At 35.2% G+C, this 24,970-nt stretch overlaps 1 long non-coding RNA gene across 1 annotated transcript; it reads left to right on the forward strand.

Annotated features, from left to right (window-relative positions):
- Positions 1-442: 442 nt before the first annotated feature.
- On the forward strand, positions 443-16,412 carry LOC309629152. Its single transcript, XR_014244896.1, has 2 exons — positions 443-990; positions 15,951-16,412. It is a non-coding gene; the product is annotated as an uncharacterized lncRNA (long non-coding RNA).
- The last annotated feature ends 8,558 nt before the right edge of the window (positions 16,413-24,970 follow it).

Here is a 24,970-nt window from a genome sequence, read left to right on the forward strand (position 1 = left end):
AAAAAAGAATGAAAAGCAGCAACATGGATGGACCTAGAGATGATCATACTAAGTGAAATAAACTAGACAAAGACAAATATCATATGATATCACTTACAGGTGGAATCTAAAAATTGATGCAAATGAACTAATTTACAGAACAGAAACAGATGCAGAGACTTAGAAAACAAACTTATGGTTTCCAACAGGGAAAGATAGGGGGGAGGGATAAATTAGGAGGTTGGGATTAACATATACACACTAATATATATATAAATAATCAACAAGGACCTCTTGTATAGCACAGGGAACTCTACTCAACACTCTAATAACCTATATGGGAAAAGAATCTGAAAAAGAATAGATATATGTATAACCAAATCAAGTTGATGTACACCTAAGACAAACACGACATTGTAGATCAATTATACTCCAATACAAAATAAAAATAAAATTTAAAAAATTTAAAACAAAAAATTAATTTTGTTATTTTTCTCAAAGTATTTAATGTCTTATTCTTGTTCAAATGTAGCATACATCATCACTATTATTCTCCTATATTCATGTGATTATACCTTCTGAGCAGGTGGAGATGCTCTTGAAGAAAGTAGGTGAGCCTAAGAGATCTAGAAAAGCCCATAAATTAAAAGGAAAATTGGAGATGATAAGAGCTTCTGAGAAAAGTGTGAATGGGGGCTTCCCTGGTGGCGCAGTTGTTGAGAATCTGCCTGCCAATGCAGGGGACACGGGTTCGAGCCCTGGTCTGGGAAGATCCCACATGCCATGGAGCAACTGGGCCCATGAGCCACAATTACTGAGCCTGTGCATCTGGAGCCTGTGCTCCGCAACAAGAGAGGCCGCGATGGTGAGAGGCCCGCGCACCGCGATGAAGAGTGGTCCCCACTTGCCGCAACTAGAGAAAGCCCTCGCACAGAAACGAAGACTCAACACAGTCATAAATAAATAAATAAATAAATAAAAGAACGTGAATTTCTTTAAAAAAAAAAAAGTGTGAATGGAAATGGGATTGAACCAAAATAACTGAGATTTTGTTAAGGGGTCTGGATTTAGTGAAGTGGACGGTGAAAGTATTGAAGAACCGTTAACATCCAATAGTGAAGGAATCACTCCCTAGAAGATCGGGCAATTTGATGTTCATCATTGCTCCAAGGAAGAGGAAGATGAAGAGCTACCCTTATTTAACTGGAAAATGTTAAAATGCATATTAGGAAGTGTATACAAACTAGTTGTTTTTGCTAGTGAGTGTGATTCTGTCTTGAGTAAAGACATCACATCCAAAAGTTGCAATTGTAAGTGTAGCCACGTGTTCTCAGTAGCACATGCAAACCAAACATTTCTCTTTGGGAGGTTTGTTGATTTCTTTGGTCCATTGCTTCATAAGTGGCTTTATTCAAACATTCATGGCCATTCACTTCCAGAGTCTGGAGAATCAAGAAGAGAAAATTACCTCTTGTTCCTTAGATTCAGAAAGTTGGCAATTTCCTGTTTTACTTAGCCCTTCAGCAGCTCACTCTGCTGACCCCAGCCCAAACAAATAGCATGTGTGACCACAGGCTCCAAGCCTCTGTTTTTGCCGCCAAACCTTACTAGAGAAACTCTTCCACTTATAGATAATGATGCAAAAGTGCTTTACTAAGGGTAGTTTTTCAACCATTAGTCATCCTTAGCATTATTTCACTATTTGTATTATATTTCATTTTCATTGAAGTATAGATGGAAAAGATAATACTGGTCAGTATCCAGTTGCCTTAGTGTTTGATAATTAGGGCTTGATATTTACTTCTGCATCCCCAGTATTTAGACACAGTAGGAGCTCATATTTTTGATGAGAGAGAGAGGAAGGAAGGAAGGAAGGAAGAAAGAAAGGAAGGAAGGAAGGGAAAGAAAAAGAGAAAGAAAGAGAGAGGAAGAAAGAGAGGAAAGAGAAGAAAGGAGATTTCTCTAACATTGCCAACTTCTAGGCTACCTGAAAACTTCATCATTGTTCAAAACTTTCTGTCTATGAAGAAAAGTATTCAGAGTTACAAACATTTTTCACACAAACTTTTGGAACACAAAATTGGTGTACTGCTCTATTCCTTATAGACTTTTCTATAGATACCCTTGTTTGAGAACTGACTGTGTTGCTTCTTCCTACCTGATCTATAATTGCTCATTTCAGTGCCTTGCACTTCAGATACAGTCTTACTTTTACTTCCCAGCTGAAACTGCTCCTTCTGGGGCTGTTCCTAATGTGCTACCCTACACACCAAAAGATCAAGTCGGCATAGTCTAAGAGAAGAGTCCTATGCAATTACGTGCTGCACACATGGCTTTGAAGGATGACAGCAGAACCTTCATTCCACTCCGCAGACCTAGCTACTTACGCTCTGGCTGCCACCCAACTCCACCCCCCCACCACCACTCCCCTCCCCAGTGCAGACACACAGTTCTCTTTCACTGTAGTGAGGAAAGCTTATAATGAGGCTTTTCCTTTGCCCCTGGTGCCAACATTTTGGTGGGAGTATCACTTCATTTCTATGTGCTCTGTCCTCTGGGGAATTTTTCTGGCACAATCTAACTAGGCAAATGTCTTCTCATTAATGCTATTGCTTCCTTCCTCTTAGGGTTGAAAGTAGAAATTGTCACTCAGATTTGCAATACAGTAAAAAACATTTTTTCAAGGCTTTCTTGGAAAGGCTAATAGACTGAATTTCTCAGGAAAGTATGCAGGAATGTTGACTTATTTCTACTTACTTATTTTTATTGGGTTTCCAGGAATGGAAAGCCATCAGTGAGGGCACTTACCAAGGCCATAACGAAATTAAGTACTTTGAGTACGTTCTATAGTTTTATTTTCTTAGCTACCTTTCTCTCCCTCTCATTGTTTTTCATTTTAAATCACTCATGAAAACCGTATGTTTCTATTCATTTCATTTTTATTGATCATTTCTACTGACCAAGAATCTTGAGAAGTAATTAGAAATTTACAGTTTTTATTTAAGAGAAGAGAAAATTATGTCAAGTTGAACACAAATATCTTCTTACAGTGTCACCATATATTTTGATACTCTTCATTCAGAAAAACTTAGAAATCTCTATAGAAATTATGAACTCGGCATTGATTATCAACAGTTGCTAATATCACAAAAAGAAAAGCAATCGTTTATCATGTGTCTCCAGATAGAAGAACACAATACTACCTCCAGAATATTCTTGTCAAAAAAATAAATCTGAATTTGGTCAAACCTACATCTATCATTTGCCAGGAGATACAAAGACAGAGGGACATATTAACACCACAGGAATGCAATCAGCATAACCTAGAACTTGTTTATTTAACAGATAAATTACAAGGAGGAACAAAAAAGGAGTTAGAGGGAAATCTATAGATTTAAAGAGATTCAAGAAATGCATCGACCCACTCTTGACTAGACCCCACGAGAGAAAGATTTGGAATTATTGCATAAATTCTTGGTTCAATTGATGAGGGAATGCAATCTTAGAAGGCCAAATAACTTGGCCAAGGTCATACAGCTGCAAGAACCCTGACTGTCAAAGCTCTTGTTCTCTGGTGCCATATGTCTTAGCAGCATGGAATATGTTACAATATACATGTAGGTCATGGTTTCTAACTTAAATAGAACTCAAATAGAAAGTAAGTAATGGGATAAAATTCTACTTGGTCAAAGAAGTAAATGGTAGTATTTATTTTTCTCATTCCATTTAAATTTTATTCTTGGTCATATGTAACAACTGTAATAGCCTATTGTATTCCATATTTGAAGAAAAGAATTAAAATAAAATGGAAACATGAGAATATCTCACAATTCTTCCTCTCAAATATTCAGTGTACTCTTTGCAGTGCACGACATTAGCTAGGGAGGATATACTGATAACGCTGATCAATTTATCTTTGAACCAAATGTGTGGCAAACATAAATCACGCAACCCAAACCAAAATCACTTCATTTGATTATCACTCTTGTTCATGAGCTAGAAGTAATATAGACCAGAAGTTTCCTAATCCCTTTTCACAAACATACTTGAAAGTTGCTGTCATAGTTTGCCATGTAAGGAGACATATTTTCTCTGCATTTAACTGAATTAGGATTGAAATAAATCTCTTATGCTAGATCTCATTCCTTATATCTTCCATGAGAGTGAGTGACTAAAGAAACTTGACTTTGAGAAGGTAAATATACTCCAGGAAAGATATGGTGTTTTTAAAATATATTTCTGCATTCACACTTATACCACATTTGGAAGATGTGGAAGGATTCAACATGGGAAGATGCAAAGTATGAATGGAGGAAAGATGTTGAGTGCTTTATAGGCGGAAAAGAACATATATTTTGCAAATATGTCAAAGGGCACATAGTTTTTTTACCGCTATTCTCTATTATTGTGATTCTACCCTTAACTTTTGAACTTAATGAAATGTCTATGGCTATATTCTATTCATATATTGAATATATAATTATAATATCAATGGAGTAGCCCAAACATAAGGCATATTTGTCTATCAGTCATTTTGTAGAAGAGGCGGCTGCTGATAGATAGCCTCTTGAATATAAAGATGCAATTCATTTTTTGAACAATTTGGATGGCTTATCTTAATATGTAATTTTTTGTACTGCAATCAGGAAATACTTGATATTAAACTGCTTAATCAGGAAATCTGGAATGATTATGAAGTAAGTAGATTAACAAACTTAAACTAATCACCTACTGTGTGCCAGACACAGGGCTATGTATGCACTTTTGAGAGAACAAAATGAATGACAAGATTTCTAGTAAATACATCAATTTCCCCAGTTTCATTGAGATGTAATTGACATACAGCACTGTATAAGCTTAAGGTGTACAACATAATGATTTGACTTATGTACATCATGAAATGATGATCAGAGTAGGTTTAGTGAATATACATCATCTCATATAGTTACAACATTAGAGAAATAAAAAGACACTTTTTCCTTGTGGTGAGAACTCTTAAGATTTATTCTCTTAACTTTCATTTATAATGCACAGCAGTGTTAATTATCTTTAAAATGTTGTACATTATATCGCTAGTACTTATTTACCTTATAAGTGGAATTTGTATCTTATGACTGCATTCATCCAATCTGCCCTCTGCCCACCCCCACCTCTAGTAACAACAAATCTGATCTTTTATTCTGTGAGTTTGTTTGTTTTTGAAGTATAATTGACCTACTAAACTATGTTAGTTTCTGGTACACAACATAGTGATTCAATATTTCTGTACATTTCAAAATGATCACAAGTCTAGTTGTCATCTCTCACCAAACAAAGATATTACATAATTATTGACTATATTCTCCACACTGTACATTTCATACCTGTGATTCATTTATCTTGTAATCAAAAGTTTGTACCTTTTAATCTCCTTCACCTATTTTTCTCCTCCCCCCACCTCTTTCCCCTCTGGAACCACCTGCTTGTTTTCTGTATCTGTGACTCTGTTTTTGTTTGTTCACTTGTTTTTTTTTTTTAGATTCCACATATAAGTGAAATTATATAGTATTTGTCTTTTGCTGTCTTATTTCACTTACCATAATACCCTCTAGGTCCATCCATGTTGTCACAAATGGCAATATTTCATTCTTTCTTATGGCTGAGTAATAGTTCATTGTATAGATGTATCTTGGCTATTGTAAATAATGTTGCATTGAACATAGAGGTGCATATATCTTTTTGAATTAATGTTTTCATTCTCTTCAGATAAATACCCAGAAGTGGAATTGCAGGATCATATGGTAGTTCTATTTTTATTTTTTTGAGGAATATCCATACTATTTTCCATAGTGGCTGCACCAATTTACATCCATGCTAATGGTGCATGAGAGTCCCTTTTATCCACAACTTTACCAACACTTGTTATTTCTTGTCTTTTCATGATGGCCATTCTGACAGGTGTGAGGTAATATTTTATTGTAGTTTTGATTTGCATTTCCCTTATGATTAGTGATATTGAGCATCTTTTCATGTGCTTGTTGGCCATCTGTATATGTTCTTTGGAAAAACGTCTATTTAGGTCCTCGGCACATTTTTTAAGTGCGTTTTTTTGTTGTTGTTGTGTTGTTATTGTTTTAGTGTTGAGTTGTACAAGTTCTTTGTATATTTTGGATATTAACCCCTTATCAGACATATTGTTTGCAAATATCTTCTCCCATTCAGTAGGCAGCGTTTTTACATTGTTGATAGTTTCCTTCACTGTGCAAAAGTCTTTTAGTTGGATGTAATCCCATTTGTGTATTTTTGCTTTTGTTTCCCTTGCCAGTGGAGACAGATCCAAAAAAATATTGCTAAGCCATGTCAGAGAACATACTGCCTATGTTTTCTTCTAGGAGTTTTATGGTTTCAGGTCTTACATTTAAGTATTTATCCATTTTAAGTTTATTCTTGTATATGGTGCAAGAAAGTAGTCCAGTTTGATTCTTTTGCATGTAGCTGTCCATTTTTCTCAACACCATTTATTGTAGAAACTTTATTTTCCCCACTGATTATTCTTGCCTACTTTGTTGTAGATTAATTGCCCACATAAATGTGTGGGTTTATTTCTGGGCTTTCTATTCTGTTCCATTGATCTATGGGTCAGTTTTTGTGCCAACACAATACTGTTTTGATTACTGTAGCTTTGTAGTATAGTTTGAAGTCAAGGAGAGTGATACTTCCTGTTTTGTTCTTTCTTAAGATTGTTTTGGCTATTCAGGGTCTTTTGTGTTTCCATACAGAGTTTAGAATGATTTGTTCTAGTTTTGTGAAAAATGCCAAACATCTTTAAAGCATTTTTAAAAAATTAAGCGGATTGTAAGAAAACTTATTCTCTCAATTTCTCATTGAATGCCAGGCACTTTACCAGAAACTGAGAATATAGTGAAATTAGGAGTCATGTGACTTAATATATTCTCATTCTACATAACATGTGTGGTCACCATATTTTCAGATTCATAATAGAACACAGTATCTGACAATGGAATATGAAGTCCAATTGGAAGTCAAGGTTTACAAAACTCACTTCTTTGAAGAAAACCCTAGTTTTTTACAGTCCATTTGTTTATTACAAGTTTTCTACCTCTGTCACTTTGGGGCAGTTTTGACAAAGGAGCATGTCAGGGGAACACTGGAAGCATGAGGTGGGGAGACTGAGGTCTGCAGAGCTCAATATTGTGTACAGGAACCAATCGGGAATATTTTCTGATTGGACTGTCATATCTGTCTTAGACAATCAAAGTATGTATCTTAACTTGCCCTACTCTTGGCATAGTATACTGTATTTAAAAAGTGTAATTCTCTGCTGTCCAGACTAATAAATGTTTATGGTGAAATGGATAATCCCCAACAATAGACAAGCATGGACATTGCTCTAGACATTCACTCATTCCTTCTTTCACCCATTCACCAAACATTTGAATGACTCTTTTATGCAAAGTATATTTATCCCTCTCTTTTCTTGTCTCTTCCTCATTTCCTCTCCACTAGATTCTTTGTTTTTAGCATAAAAATAACTAAACTTATGTCTGACCCACCTAAAAAAATCCTTGATTTCCCCTTCCCTTTGGTATTCCTATCTCTCATTCTTTTTACAAACTTAAAAAAAAATTAATCCATATTTTAGTATCTCCTTATTTCCTGCTTATGTCATTTCACGGCAGCCTGTAAGTTTTCTTGATTCCACCCTGAGATGGATGCTGCTAAGGGAACCAATAACCTAATTATTGTTCAATTAAAGAGAAGAGCATCTGACACTATTAAATGCCTCCCTTGTTGATACTATCTGCCACTGACCTATGCAGTGGAAAGAAAGAAATGAAAGCATTTTTCCTGCATTCCACCCTTTCTCCATTACCAGGGAAGAAGGTGGGATACTCTGGGAAGGAAATAAAGTAGATGACTTTGTCTAATCTTGTAAACATGATAAGCAGACTGCTGAACAAATAGACTAGTGGTATTTGCTAGGAAGAGAGTCCTTATTTATGAAATGCTTTTAACAGGATGTTTCTGGTTTACAATTGCTGTGGATCAAGTTTAAAATCTGGATACATGACTCACTGGAAAATATCACATAAGCTAGTCGGCCATTTGAGATATAAAATGGAAATGTTTTAAAATATAAGTTCTCCCCACTGTGTGAGGTAATCTTCATAAATGATTTAGAGTCCTTACTTACTTTGGACTGGGGATTTGATGTCCATTGTGGGAAGGGCATAACTAGGGAGCCATCTTCAATATCCCAGGTCTCTCTCTGCTTTCCCTGTGACTCTTGTTTGATCGTACCCTTCAAACTATTTGTAAAGCCTGATCTTGGGAAAAATCACTAATTTGTGTCAGTCAGACTTGATAATCCAATCTTGTGTCTTAGCTCATGCATGTGTGCGTTTACTAGCTTCTCTCCCAAGTCTTAACATGCTCTTTCTGTTTTCCTCATAAATGTCTGCTTTCCCCCAAGCTTTTTCCCCTGCCATTTAATATACAATTAATGAGCAACCACATTTCCCCAAATGGCATCAAATTGCCACTGGACATGGACTCCCTTCCCTTGATTTTTCCCAACCCAGTGAAGGGCCTCACCATCTACCCAATGATAGATGAAACCAGATTATTCCTTCTCAATTACTTTTCACATTCATGAAATCACAACATCATGCAAATCTAACTCTCACTAGTTCTATCAATACCATTTCCAATGCCATTAGTTTAATTCAGGTGTGGTCACTCTTTTCATGTATTAATAGCATTGTCTTATACCTAATTAGTTTTCTTGCCTCTAGTTTGGTTTCTCTACCAGCTGTTTCCTGCACTTTTGCTGGAGTCACCTTGCTAAATGTCAGTCTAATCACATTACACCTATGCTTAATGTTCTTCGATGGTGCGCTATGGTTATCAAGATTTTGTTAATACAAAACCCTTCATGATGTCCCCTGTTATCTCTCTACTCTTATCTTCCAAAAGTAACTTGCATTCTTATTGTCAGTCATTATGCTTGCAATTCCACAAATGGATCAAGCTATTTGCCATCTGTGGTTGCCATGAACATTTACAAAATGCCTTTTTACCCTCTATTGAGATAATTGTTTTATATTCCCTATACTGCCTATTCTCTTATGGGTTGTATTCTCTTAGCAAATTTCTTAATATCAAAACAGCCTTCCTTTTTAAAAATAAATCATGCTTGGTCAGGATGAATAATTATTTTAAAGTATTATTGAATTCTATTAAAGTTTCCTTTTGAATTATTTCTGCACCTGTGTTTATAAGGGAGATGGAAAAAGAGTTAGTTCTCTTTTATTTTGCTATTGTTGCTGGGTTTTAGTATCGAAATAATGCCATCCCATTAAATGAATTAATTTTTTTTATCCTTTAAATGTAATACTTTATATTACATTCAAATTGGTTTTTCCTTTAAGATGCAAAAGAACTCAGCATAAAATGGTCTGATACCAAAGGCTTATTTGGTGATAATTATTTTATAACTTTTCAATTTCTACATATATTACTAATAATTTCTCAGAGCACTCCCTCTTTTAGAATAATTTTAGAATGATGTATTTTCCAAGCAAATTATCTACTTCATAGGGACTCTTTTAGCTTTATTTGAGAGTATTACTCTCTTGTACTTTTAAATTTCCTGTGTGTTTATTGTTGCATTCCATTTGTGAATTCTCAGTTTTTCCTTAATGAGTTTTATCAGAGGTATATCCAACCCTCTATCCCCTTAAAGGTCAGCACTTGAATCTAGTTATAATTGCCAATATTTTGTTTAGTTTTTAATAATTAATTCTATAATCACATTTATTATTTTATCTCATGGTCTTTCTTTAAGTGTTGTTTCTCTTTTTCTTTAAATTTGCAAATTAAATATTTAAGATAATCAACAAAAATAGAAACAGTGGAAATAAAAATAGAACAATAAAAATAAAATAATTTTAAAATAATAACTTAATATGTCTATATTATATATAATACTATATTATATGTAATAATAATATATATACACATGTATATATAAAGTAATATAAATAAACTTACTAGTTAAAAGATAAATGTGGTTGGAATGCATAAAATATAAGGAAGTTTACAGAAAAATAGAAAAAAAAAAAAGAATGGGCTAAAATTAGGCAAATGTTAACCAGAAGGAAACTGATTTAAGTATATGATTATCAGACAAAATGGATTTTAAGTTAAAATAATTATTGGCAATAAAGTAATTACATACTGATAATTCACCAAGAAAAGTATAATAATTTATAATTTGTATACATCTGATGTAAATTCAGAGTGGAAGACTGCAACACACCTTTCTTGTAATCAATAGATCAAGCAGATAAAATGTGAGTGAGGATATAGAACCTGTGAACAGCACAATTAACCATCTTGATATAATGAACATAAACAGATTACTTAAGGCACGAAATGGAGAATACTCCTTTCTTTGAAACACACACTTGAAATATTTATGAAAATTGACTACAACTTATATGAAAGCAAGCTTTAACTTAATTTCAAAGAAGCAAGTTTTATCTCAAAATATCTCTTCTCTAAAAAGTGTGTATCCTTCATTTCTCAGGAATCTGCAATCAAGAGCTTGAGTGTATTGTTCTCGTCACCACTGGAGACCTTTTCTCTTTGAACAGAGTGCTGCAAACGTCAGGGAGGATGTAACCCATCACCGGGGTGTCCTGCCTTGGACCCACCACCCAGGGTTGAAGTTGGACAGAACCATCAGTACAGGCTTGCAGAACCAGAACTGAAATCTTCTGAGTTGAGTTCCCTGACATAAGCCTGTCACCACTGATGTGGCAGAAGCAATTTCCAGGAGTCAGGGCAGGAAAGTTCAAGTTTGCTACTTGAATTGGAGTCATAGTGCAAGTCTCCTTCCACAAAGTGATGCTAAAATGCTCATTGGACCAAAGTGAACATGTCTGTTGGCTTTGCATCACAGTTGGATGAAATTCCAGGTCTCCGTCCCTTCCTTCTTTATATAGCCAGGTTCTTGAACATTAGTCTGCCATGTTACTCAGGTTATACAGTAGAGCCCATTTCATAACTAAGTCGACCAAGGTGAGCACTTTTATTCCAGCCTACCCTTTTCACTGGCATCTGACTTCTGTTTATATCATCTCAGCAAAGTGACCAGAATCTTGAATTTCTGATTCTGTGTAGGTCAAGCCTCAGTGAAACTGCAATTTCTCTAAACCATTCAAGCCTAAATATGGCATACACTGGGGAGACAAAGGTCAAAAAATTTTAAAGGAAATAAAATATTCAATTACAATGCAAGAAGGCTGCAAAATGCCACTGGATTCACTCTTTTTGTTACAAAGGGCATTATAAGTTCTATGGCATTTCCACTAACTAAGGTTTTCCAAAAATTTTTTACCCTACAACAGAAAGCTGGTGCAATGGGGACAACTTGGTTTGCTGCATCGTAATACACACCATGAGAGTTTACTGAGGTGGTGTCAGGTGTTCATAATCCCAGGCCTTCTGCAGGAGAAACATACATGATATTTGCATAGTTTTTAAAACCACATACCAGCAGAGAGTGTATAAGAACAACTGGAATGTACTGAATCAGTTAAGTGTTTGTGGAATTCCGGCACCATCTTGACACAACCTGTATTAAACCCCTGTTCTGTGTTCTGTTAGGTGTTGTTAGAATGAACAAAGCTGGAGGCTGTAGGTCAGGAAAGTCATAGAAACAGGTCATGAAAAATGGACTCTACGTTATCCATTCTGGGATGGAAGTGTGCCTAAGATGCCCAGAGAACATATATATGGAAAATGATCATTCCTTGGAGGAGGGAGGCAAGGTTCTTCAAAACAGGGAGAGGAAGTGGTATTTTAATTAGACATATAAGGTGAGTAAGATAAAGAAGCAACAGGAATGTTAGCATAAAGTTGTGTGCCTTTAAAAATAAATAAACTGTGTTTTGAACCCATTGTAAAGGGCCCTACCTACATGTATTCCTTATGTTAATATTTGGATCCATACAACACATTTACCTTTCAAAAGGCTTCCACATGGATCACTCATTTGTTCCTGTGTGCAGCTCCAGGCAGGTGGCCATGTGACATCATTATTCATATTTTACAGATGGAGAAACTGAGGCATAGGGAGAATTTGTGCTTTCTCACAAGGCTATTAGTAAACAAACAAAATACCTGGGACTAGAAACACTGCTTTTTTTGGCCATCTTGAGGTTGGGTGCTTTGTTCTATACCCCAACCATTTTCTACCATTTGTATTTTTCCCCAGAAACTGTGAGTCACAATGAATAACAAATGCTACTGATTCCATTTACATGTTACAAAAGGAAGTGGAAAAGCAGCGGTAGCCTGTAATCAAGTAGAAGTGTGTTTTGTAACTATTGAGAGTACCAGAAGGGAAAAGAATTTGTTGGCAATAAACATAAATATAAAATAACCCTTGTTAGGTTGTTCATTTTTCTAGATGTAATGCTAGATGTAATAATAGTTTTCCTGCCCTATGTGTGTGTGTGTCTTTATTGAATTAAAGCATATATGGAGAAACATGCATGGATACGTGCTCAGCTATGTGAATTTTCACTGAGTGCACCTGTGGGACAAACAGGCAGACAAGAGACACAGAACATGACCTTGGAAGTCATCCTGTGCTCTCCCTTCTGGTCACCAAGTCACCATTATATATTCTGACTTCTGACCTCACAGATTAGTTTGCCTGTTTATTATGAGCTTTAGGTAAATGGAATTGTTCACTGTGTCCTCTTTTGTATCTGGTTTCTTCTGCTCAACATTAGGATTGTGAGATTTACCCCCGTTGTTGCCTGTGGTTGTGGTTCACTGATTCTCACTGCTGTTTCATATACCATTGATATTTCTCTTCCTACCATGATGAGCATGGATAATGGCATTGTGGATACTATTGGACTATCTGTTGTTTTGCCTAATTTTAAAATCTTATGGAAAGACCTTTATGAGGTAAGTTTAAAAAAGTGTAATTCAACTTTGTTGTCTCAGAGGGGACCTCAGATTCTGCATTTCTAACGAGCTTCAGGTGTTGCTGCTGATAGCAGACCCACAGGAAATACTTGGAGCAGTGCTGTCCTAGCATTTCAATGTAGACATTTACTTATTGAGTGAGTCATTCAACTGTTCCTTCAGAGGATCTTCTGAGCACCTATTATGATACCCAATGTATGTAATATCTCCACCCTCACCACAGCCCACTTCTCCACCCACATACATGAGGATCGGCATGTGGTAGAAGCTCAATGATTAATTCAGTGACAGAAAAATATCTCTGCCAGTCAAAACTTGATTTTGATGACAGTTTCTTCTTGAAAATGGAAATAAAATCAATCAACCATTATTTCAAAGCCTTTTCATGAGTGTCTGAAGTCATTGGAAACAGCATTTTTAATTTTCAGACTATGATACTGTGGGTCCCCCAGATGTGATTATTTTAACACTGATCTAACCTCTTAATTTAGGGTTTGACACAGGGATAGGCAAATGTTGATTTTCAGAGTTAGTGTCATGCAAAGCCATGTTTGAATTCTAGGGAGGACACAGTTCTCAGAAATGACCAAATTTCTCTGTCTTTAGGCCAGGAGGTACCTAAGCCAATTCATAGACAAGAGCCCTCTTCCTAAATTGAAATTTCCTGGAAGAAAAGAGCCTGAAGTCTTCTTTGCAACCCTCGGTCCAATACTGAGGACCCCTCTCTGATTTTCCTTTCTCTTTGGCCCTGCATGGATTTTTCTGTTCATGTGCAAGGCTTGTGCTGACCATGCCTTATGTACTTTATATGGCTGATGCTGAAATTACATTGCCTCTTACCTTCTATATCATGGCTAAACCTTAAGGAAAAAATGATACTAAGAATGGGATTTCAAAATTGTATGTGAAATAGATAAACAGGGTGGAATGTGGAGAAGTTACAGGCAGTAACAAGTGTACACAGTTTTAGAGTAGGCATCTTGGAAGGCTGGATCCATTCCTTCAAGGAACCAGAGAGACCATGACCGAGGGTCAGTGTGGCATGAGTATTGGCTGCTGTTTCTGAATTTTTCAACAGGGTTGAGAGATTTTGATGTTTCACATGGGCATCCACTGTATAATGGCACAGGTCCAGAGCTGGGAAATAAATAGGAGTGGTATAAATTTGGCAGCTGTCCTGTGGGCAATCAGCATGCTGGTCATCTCAACGAGGTCAGTCCTCGTTGTTGGCTAGAGGAAGTAGTGGGCACAATTCCAGAGCTGAAAACCATCCGAAAATCAGTTGAGAAGTTTGAGAACCAGAAGTGATACAAGCTCAAAACCCTGGCTCAGCGGCTCAAGCCTAGCTGTGAATTGTATCATTTTCCCCTTCTTTTCTTTTTTTTTTTCATTTCCCTTTTCCCCTTTCTTGTCCCTACTCTGGCAGGGAATTAACTGCCTTCTATTTGGAGCTGGATTGTGAATTCCATGAGTGCAGGCACTATGGCTGGTTCCACGCTTCTGTATGCCCGTCATAAAAGATACTGTCTGGTGCAAGGTAGAAATTTGTTTAAGAAATCAGTTAAGAAAAAAGATAGAACTCAGGAACTGAGGAGACAGAGAAAAGAGTTTACTTGACTTTTTGGATCAACTTCCCCCGCATACTAGTGTTTTCCTTTTTAGAATGACGATCATCACATTTTGAAAATTTGAGATATAATTCATGTCCCACAGAAATCACCCCTTTAAAAACACAATTTATTGGTTTATAGTATATTTATAAAGTTGTGAAACAATCACTACTGTCTAATTTCAGAACATTTTAATCACCCTCCAAAAAACCCCATATCTATTAGCAATTTTCTTAATTTCATTTTCAGATAATTCAGTGCTTGTGTATAGAATTGTTTTTTGTAAAATGATCTTGTATCTTGGAGTGTTGCTGAATTTGTTTATTAGCTTCAACTCTGTGTGTGAGTATTTCTTGGGATTTTATTTATATATTATATATATATAATGTATATATATATATATATTCATCTGCAAATAGAAATAGTTTTACTTCTTCCTTTCTAACCTGGATGACTTTTATTTCTTTTTCTTGCCTAACTGCCCTGGGTAGAATCACCAGTACAATGTTTAATAGATGTGGCAAGAGCAGACATCCCTGCCTTGACTCTGAGCACTAGCTGTTAGAAATAAAAACCATATAGATTTATAGTTCCTAAACTGTTTTTTATCTCATCATTAAGCTTTCTTTCCAGCCCAACTTTTAATTATAACTTCTGATGCAGAGCAACATTCATTTAATAGCATTGAGAGAGGGAACATGATAAAATGCAAAATACATAACTTGTCTTTAAAAACTCAGCTCTTACTGGGGAAAGAGAATGCCTTTTCATAGTGAGCAAAAATGATAAATATTTGTAAGAGGATTGCAGGTAAAATACTACAGACTTTCACAGAAGGGAGAGAGAACATACCTTTACAGAAGAAAAACATGTTGGACATGGATCTGGCAGAAAAAGCAAGACTCAGAATTTCAGTGATGAAAGATTTTGGTTTTCAAGTGAGGCAAAAAAAATGTAAACAAAACATGGAAGTGGGAAAACATGAGGCACGTTTCGTGGCCTCTGTGTAATTCAGTTTTGGGAAACTCTAATTGTCCGTGGGACATAGCTGGAAATAAGGGTCAGGAGTTTCTGAGAAATCTAAATCATGAATGGAGTCAGTGACAAGGACAATGACGTTAAATTGTAGAATTTATATACATGTTTGAACTGGAAAGACAAAGACAAATATCATCTGATATCATTCATATGTGGAATCTAATTAAAAAAATGATACAAATGAACTTATTTACAAAGTAGAATCAGACTTACAGATACTGAAAACAAACTTATGGTTACCAAAAGGGAAACATGGGAGGGGGTATAAATCAGGAGCTTGGGGTGAATATACATACACTACTGTATATAAGATAGATAACCAACAAGGACCTACTGTATAGCACAGGGAACTCTACTCAATATTCTGGGATAACCTATATGAGAAAAGAATCTGAAAAAGAATAAATATGTAACTGAACAGCTACATGTGAAAGAATGAAATTAGAATACTACCTAACACCATACACAAAAATAAACTCCAAATGGATTAAAGACCTAAATGTAAGACAAGATACTATAAAACTCTTAGAGGAAAACACTCTTTGACATAAACCACCGCAAGATCTTTTTTGACCCACCTCCTAGTGTAATGAAAATAAAAACAAAAATGAACAAATGGGACCTAATGAAACTTAAAACCTTTTGCACAGCAAAGGAAACCATAAACAAGATGAAAAGACAACCCTCATAATGGGAGAAAATATTTGCAAATAAAATAATGGACAAAGGATCAATCTCCAAAATATACAAATAACTCATGGAGATCCATAACAAAAACACTAACAACCCAGTTAAAAAATGGGTAGAAGACCTAAATATACATTTCTCCAAAGAAGATATACAAATAAATGGGGCTCATGGACAGCTCCATTTCTCTCTCCTGGTACAGAGTGGTCACTGGACATCTCAAATGCAAAGACTAAGCAAGCTAGAACATAATCCTTTCAAAATCAGGAGCTTCATCAAAATGCTCATTAGAATATGTCTCTTAAGTTTGTTCTGCCATTAACATTGCCATTTTAAAACGATAAAAGATGCTTATATGAAGTAGAAATATTGATAATATCATGTCCTCTTAGACATATGGCACTAGTGAATAAGATTTCTACAATTATATCTTTCTCTGTATCGTATGTATTCATTGAAAACATCATCTAGTCCATTGATATTTTCTTACTAAATAATATTCTTCAAGAATACCCAGCCAACATTTCTGGCATAAAAACGGGGCCATATGTGCACTTATATATTTATGAGATGTTATAACAGTGTTCCTTTGATTAATAGACATTAGAATAATAACATAAATATAATTTTCTTTCTTTAGTTTTTGTACTCAAGGTAAACCTAGTTAATCATTTCATCCCTAAACAATGGGATCAGCTGCAACCATAAGCCAGTTGGATTCACACCATATGTGAACCACAGGAGCTGAGCTGCAATGAGAGCAGATTCAGCAAGGCTGCCCTTAAAAATGGAAAGTGACTTTAAAAATGGCATTAAAAAAGAAATGACACAAATACGAATTGAGACACATCTTCACTAGAGACTTGCATAAGTATTTAGATTTCCGATTTCCAGATGTCAAACTGGTAATATATTCCCTTCAAAATCGTATTATAATTACCCAGTGTGTCAGTCACTCTTGGCAGATGGTGGGTAGGTACATTGCATTTGGCTTACTTCTGATAAATATATGGTGTGAATAATTATTCATTACATGGGGACTGAATTTTTCTAGAACCTGCCCAGTTTTCTTTTCCAGAAAAGTTACTGGGGCTGGATTAAAGAATGGGTACTCTTTTGGATCATATTGATGAACTGGATAATGTTTTAATTGTATAGGTGCTATGTCGAAGTCATTTGTAATTGTATATATTTGATACAATGCTATATATTCAAATGTTAGAAGAATATTAGATAAATCCTCCATTTAAAAAAATGATCTCTTTCTCTTGATATTCTCAGTCACTTTTAAGAGAATGTTAATCCCATGATTTTTTTTTTTTTCCTTCCTGAGATTCATTACATGTCCATTCATACTTTCCCTTATACAAAAAAGAAAATGTATTTCAGAAGATCTGGGGGAAAGATATTATAATATATTTCTCAATGTGAAAATGGAAAAATAGGGATGCTTTTACACTGGCAGTCCTATTTCATGACAATGTGAAAAATCATAGGTACCTGTCCTTGAATTAGCACTAGGAAATGTTCTTCATGGAGCCTTAGAGTTATTTTGCCACTGCTGCAAACTGGGCAGGTATGAGGTTGAGCAGCTTGAAGTAAATAGTTTTTCCAGTATTTCCACTTCCCAATTTATGAAATAGTTAAACAAGTCTGTTGGGTTTTTCTTTCACAGAAATAATCTATGATGTTTATTTCCTCAATAACACTTTACGTTTTTGCTCCTCCCTTATGTCCTTAAACAGGGCAATCCAGAAACCACATGGCTATTACACAAAAAGAGTTCTTCCAAGGCATCAAGCATGGTCTGTCTCTTGAATGTTATCCTACCATGTATTTTGTTTTCTGATTTTTTTCTGGGATCCCTGGGCCCTGATCCCTGGGATTATTTCCTCACCACAGCTTTCCACTTGCCCTCTTAAAGTGGATAACTGACTTATTCTCTTAGTATTAGACCTCATCTTCTCTATTCAGTTATGCATAAAGGCCAGTTCCCCATGTTGGGGTCATTTCCTTGGAGGAGCAGCAATGAAAAAGTGAAAATCCACTTCCTCACAATGATCATCAGAAAGCCTAAGCCAAAATGGATTGTATTGTGTCATGGGTCAAGTATATATTGCAATTTTGTGATCAAACTTCCTGATTCTTTGATTCTTTACCTCCAAGTTACCAGTACTCACACATCCTATTTTCTGCTCACCCAAAATAGGTTTTAATGGTTCTATGGCATGTAAATGGAATTGCATATCTCAGTGACAAATAGTTAGCTATAGATTGTATAATATTGTGGAAAATGTTCAGATTTGGAGTTAGAAAATAGGAAATTTGATTCTGGGTTATTGCTTGTGGTCTTGGACAAGCCACTTGAACTCTTTTAATTTCATCTATAAAAAGAAAATAATATTAACAACAATGTTAAGAATATCTAACACACAAAATAATTGTGAGGAATCAAGAAAATTGCTATGTAATTATGAAAAAAATCATCAGCAATAGATTTCTAAACTGACGGTCTTAATGTTCACTTCACTTTCTTCTTCTAAATGGCAATGAGGATGGCATTCCTGTGAGCTACACCATTTAAGTGCCTCCTCATTCCTCCTCCGACTAGAAAAGTCTTATGTTTGCCCCTTCTATTCTCAGAGAGTGTGAGTTCTGTTACTCCCAGCCTGGGAACGTAAGGGTAGCTTTTCTGGTCTCTACATCCTGGATGGGTAGGTGCATAGTCAACAAGAATTCACATGAGGGTGCAGCGAGATACAAATATGGGAAATCACCTCTTGTTATGGAAAGAACATAAGCTTTAGAGTCAGACAGACCTGGATTTGGAAACTGTCTCTACCATGTATCAGCTCACTGTGTGATCTTAGACTTGCTACTGACCCTTCTGCAACCTCAGTTTCTTCACTGGTCATAATGGAGAATAAGATCCATTTTTAAAGTAGCATATTAGACAATCAGCCCATGGTGGATACTGTCATTCCCATTCATGGAATGTCTCCAGAAAAGTTTGTCAAAGCTTTTACTAGCTTAATTTTGTGAGTGTCTATTTCACCTTAAGGTGTGATAAAGGCAACCGGCAACCCCAGGGCTCTCATACTTAATATGTTGCTTTCCTGAATGGTCACACTGAGGGCTACTTCCCTCAGGGGGAATGTGAAATGATTATTCAACTAAGATCTTAGTGTGTGGAATAGCTTTAATGGTTATTCTTACAAGAGGTATGAACCTGCACTTTCCTCACCAAAGGAATGAAGAGAGCATTTGGGTTTGGGGAGTACACATGGTGAAGGAATTTGGCAACAGAGATGTTGTTCATGGAACTTCTAAAATCCTTGAAAGCATGAGACCAGATATTTTAAATTTCAGAGGACAGAGGAAGTGAGAAAGAAAACTGCCTTATGGCCTTAACTTCTTCCTCAAAAGAAGCCTAGATTTGAAGTCAGAAAATCCAGATTTTGAATCTGGCTTTACCTTACAGCTTCCAGGTTTTGTAATCTTGGGCAAGTTTCTTAAATTTCTGTATCTACAAAGGGAAAAATACTACTTCTAATAATAATCATAATAATAATAACACTAGTAAACGTAATACTAACTCAAATTTTTTTGTGCAGATTAAAATATAGATTTTTGTGTTTTGTTTTTAATTTTTATTAGAGTATAGTTGATTTACAATGCTGTGTTACTTTCTGCTATATGGCAAAGTGAATCAGTTATACATATACATATATCCACTCTTTCTGAGATTTTTTTCCAATATAGGTCATTACAGAATATCAAGTAGAGTACCCTGTGCTATACAGTAGGTCCTTATTAGTTATCTATTTTATATATAGTAGTGTGTATATGTCAATCCCAATCTCCCAATTTACCCCTCCTCCTTTTTCCTTCCTTCTATGGTTCCTGGTAACCATAAGATTGTTTTCTACATCTGTAACTCTATTTGTGTTTTGTAAATAAGTTCATTTGTACCCTTTTTTTAGGTTCCACATGTAAGTGATACCATACAATATTTGTCCTTCTCTGTCTGACTTACTTCATTCAGTATAACAATCTCTAGCTCCATACATATTGCTGCAAATAGCATGGTTTCTTTCTTTTTTATGGCTGAATAATATTCCATTGTATATAAGTTCCACATCTTCTTTATCCATTCCTCTGTTGAGGGACATTTAAGTTGCTTCCATGTCCTGGCTAATATAAATAGAGCTGCAATGAACATTGTGATACATGACTCTTTTTGAATTATGGTTTTCTCAGGATATATGCCCAGTAGTGGGATTGCTGGGTCATATGGTAGTTCTATTTTTAGTTTTTTGTAGAACATCCATACTGCTCTCCATAGTAACTTTACCAATTTACATTTCCACCAATAGTGTAGAAGGGTTCCCTTTTCTCCACACTCTCTCCAGCATTTATTAGCTGTAGAATTTTTGATTATGGCCATAGTTTTGACTTGCATTTCACTAGTAATTAGTGATGTTGAGCATCTTTTCATGTGCTTTTTGGCCATCTGTATGTCTTCTGTGGAGAAATGTCTATTTTCATCATCTGCCTATTTTTTTATTGGGTTATTTGGTTTTTTTTATTGAGCTGCATGAGCTGCTTGTATATTTTAGAGATTAATCCCTTGTGAGTCACTTCATTTGCAAATATTTTCTCCCATTCTATGGGTTGTCTTTTCATTTGTTTATGGTTTCCTTTGCTGTGCCAAAGCTTTTAAATTTCATTAGGTCCCATTTGTTTATTTTTGTTTTTATTTCCATTTCTCTAGGAGATTGGTCAAAAAAGATCTTGCTGTGATTTATGTCAAAGAGTGTTCTGCCTATGTTTTCCTTTAAGAGTTTTATAGTGTCTGGTCTCACATTTAGGTCTTTAATACATTTTGAGGGTTTTTTTTTGTGTATGGTGTTAGGGAGTGTTCTAATTTCATTCTTTTATATGTAGCTGTCTAGTTTTCCCAGCACCACTTATTGAAGAGCCTGTCTTTTCTCCATTATATATTCTTGCCGCCTTTGTCATAAATTAGGTGACCATGGATATGTGGTCACCTAATCTGTGGCCTTTGTATCCTGCTTCATTGATCTATATTTCTGTTTCTGTGCCAGTACCATACTGTTTTGATTACTGTAGCTTTGTGGTATAGTCTGAAGTCAGGGGGCCTGATTCTTCCAGCTCTGTTTTTCTTTCTCAAGATTGCTTTGGCTACTCAGGATCTTTTGTGTCTCCATACAAATTGTAAAATTTTTTGTTCTAATTCTGTGAAAAATGCCATTGGTAATTTGATAGGGATTGCATTGAATCTGTAGATTGTTTTAAGTAGCTTAATCATTTTGATAATATTGATTCTTCCAATCAAAGAACATGGTATATTACTCCATCTGTTTGTGTCATCTTTGATTTCTTTCATCAGTATCTTACATTTTTCTGAGTATAGGTTTTTGCTCCCTTAGGTAAGTTTATTCCTAGGTATTTTATTCTTTTTGATGTAATGGTAAATGGGATTGTTTCCTTAATTTCTCTTTCTGATCTTTTGTTTTTAGTGTATAGGAAAGCAAGAGATTTCTGTGTATTAGTTTTGTATCCTGAAACTTTACCAAATTCATTGATAAGCTTTAGTAGTTTTCTGGTAGCCTCTTTAGGATTTTCTATGTATAGTATCATGTGATCTGCAAACAATGACAGTTTTACTTCTTCTTTTCCAATTTGGATTCCTTTTCTTTCTTTTTCTTCTCTGATTGCTGTGGCTAGGACTTCCAAAACTATGTTGAATAAAAGAGGCAAGAGTGGACATCCTTTTCTTGTTCCTGATCTTAGAGAAATGCTTTCAGTTTTTCAACATTGAGAATGATGTTTGTTGTGGGTTTGTTATATATGGTCTTTATTATGCTGAGGTATGTTCCCTCTGGGCCCACTTTCTGGAAAGTTTTTATCATAAATGGGTGTTGAATTTTGTCAAAAGCTATTTCTGCGTCTATTGAGATGATCATATGGTTTTTATTCTTCAGTTTGTTAATGTGGTGTGTCATAGTGATTGATTTGCATACATTGAAGAATTCTTGCATCACTGGGATAAATCCCACTTAATCATGGTGTATGAACCTTTTAGTGTGCGGTTGCACTCAGTTTGCTAGTATTTTGTTGAGGATAAAAATAGCTAAAATTTTAAAAATTTCTATTTAGTAGGGCTGAAATAAATTACTGACAACATTAATATTGTAAATAGGAAAGTCTTAATTTCTGTTCATTTCACTTCATTCCCTCTGTGGTAAAGAGCACAGCATTCCTCTGATCTTACTCTTTTAAAATCTCTCTTCCTATTACTTGGTATTTTGCTATTATTTGCTATGAACATTATTGCACATGCTTCCCAGAACTAATTTGCTAAATATTCTCTAGATTATTGCTTTAATCAGTGTTCCATCAGGAATTTAGAAGCTTCTCGAAGTAATAGAAATATGAGGGTTTAGTACAGGGGAGTAGAAACATACAATCTTTGCAAGGATTCACACTAAAAGAGAAAGTATATTAGAGAATGAGCTCTCGTGAGAAATTTTCTTAATTCTTGGCATTTGAGACTGTCAAAGGGGACTGCTTTATATGGCCAATTTTCAAAAGCCCTCTTTGAAGGAACTTAGCACTCTCATGCGCTGAGTCTCTATAAGAAAAATGATTCAAGATGGACAAAAATATGCAAAGATAAAACGCTGAATATAAAAATAATCTAAATGACAAAGCAAATGAGGAGGTATCCATAGAAAGCAGATTACTTTCATAGATTTTCAATTAAACCTACTTTTTAAGGACACTCAGAGAGGCTGGAAAGAGTGGGAATTTAATCAGAGGTGGTTACAAAAGAGTGGTGAAGGCAGCTAAAGGGCAGTGGAAGGTCACAGTTGCCCAAGATGGTAGTCATGAATTTGAGTCTTGATTCACAAGCATGCCATCACTATATTTTTGAGAAAATATTACTTATCAATGTCCAAGTTTCAGAATTATAAGATGGGTATAATATCAGTCAAATTATTTTTATTTTAACATAAACATTATTGATAAACTTTATAAAGAAAAAGAAGTTATTATATGAAATAAAAATAATATGACAAAAACTAACACTCCAATTTCATGAAATAATTGCAAAGTCCAATCAATAGGACCTCTTAACAATTTTAGAGTCAAGAAGGTCCAGGACTTTAGCTTAGAGTAGAGAATGAAAAAGGATGAAATGGAGAATATGGGACTATTTGATTTTTATTTTGTACTTATTTATTCTGCCAAAGAGACTTAGCTGTCAGTTCAAAATGACAGAGCAGGAACAGTTAAAGACAGACTTGAAGCGTAATATTGGGAAAGAGATAAAAATTTTTCTTTTGGCAAAGATTTATTTAGTGCCTACTGTTTGCTACACTCTGTTAGGCTCTGGGTATGAAGTGGTCAAAAGAGCAGACCAAGTCCTTGATCTTATAGTCACACAGTTTTATGGGAACTTTATAGGATAGCATGTTGCTGTTTTCAAAGGCGTTATGTCTCAGGGTGGTATGTGAAATTGAAGAGACCCTTTGTCATAGTAACTGAACACTAGTTTCATGATGAATAAATAATTAGATCACTATTAATTAAGACATTTTTGAGGACAGTAGAACTTCTGAAAGATAAGAGATGAGCAAGTATTATCTCTTAATTTCATTGAGCTTCAGTTCTTTAATTATAAAATAGGGATGAATCTTCAAATAATCCCAGATATTTAGTAGAACATCTCATTGCATTCTTGAAATAAGTTGGAAAACTGTGACATAGATTTGTAACCTGTAATTCGTTAAATTATGATGACTCCAAAGTGATAATTATTAGATTAGATTAAAAAAAAAACTCAAAGGAGGATTTTTGTGGCAAAAGATAGGCTTCATCCTTGGTTACATTTAGTCCTAAATTTAGCCAATAATTCAAATGAGTGTAGAGAAAACACAATTATTAGCTTTTTAAATGACACAGATTAAGATCTAAATAATACCATTTTTGAAGAAAACCTTTGTACAAGTATCTAAATAAAAAAGAATGATACACTGAATAAAACAAAATAAAATATATCATGAATAGCTGCAAATCTCTGGGTTCATAAAACCAACTTGCACAAGAACTCATAGAAAGATACCTGACTCTATCTAGGTATAGAAAATGACTTAACCAATTACCAAATACCTACTATTTGCAGAACTGCTACATTTTGTAAATTCGAAAGTTAACAGCATTATGTAGCTTCTAGGAAACTTAATATTCCTTTATGCTGCATTAATAGTTGTGAAGTTATTCAGTACAAAGGCATAATTTAGTTTTCTGTTCTCAGGAGAAAACAGAGTTCTGTTCACTTGGTGGCATCCCATCTTCAGAGGAAAAAGATAAGTGGTTGTGCTTCCATATTAGACTGAAGAAAATCACAGTAGGATAGGGCTTAGCTAAATAAGCTAGATGATGTTACTCCTGTGGCATTAAGAAAACATTTAGCATTCCAGAGTCAATAATCTATCAAAAGCTGAAATTTTAGGATTCCATGTGAGTGAGCCTGTACTTAGGGAAAGGCTTCAGCCCATGTATGAGATTAGAATGCTTTTTTAGTAAACAGGGACAAGACCAGTCATGGTTGGGGAAAA

Source organism: Balaenoptera borealis, assembly GCF_965194805.1.
Source record: "Balaenoptera borealis genome assembly, chromosome: 5".
NCBI classification, from domain to species: domain Eukaryota; kingdom Metazoa; phylum Chordata; class Mammalia; order Artiodactyla; family Balaenopteridae; genus Balaenoptera; species Balaenoptera borealis.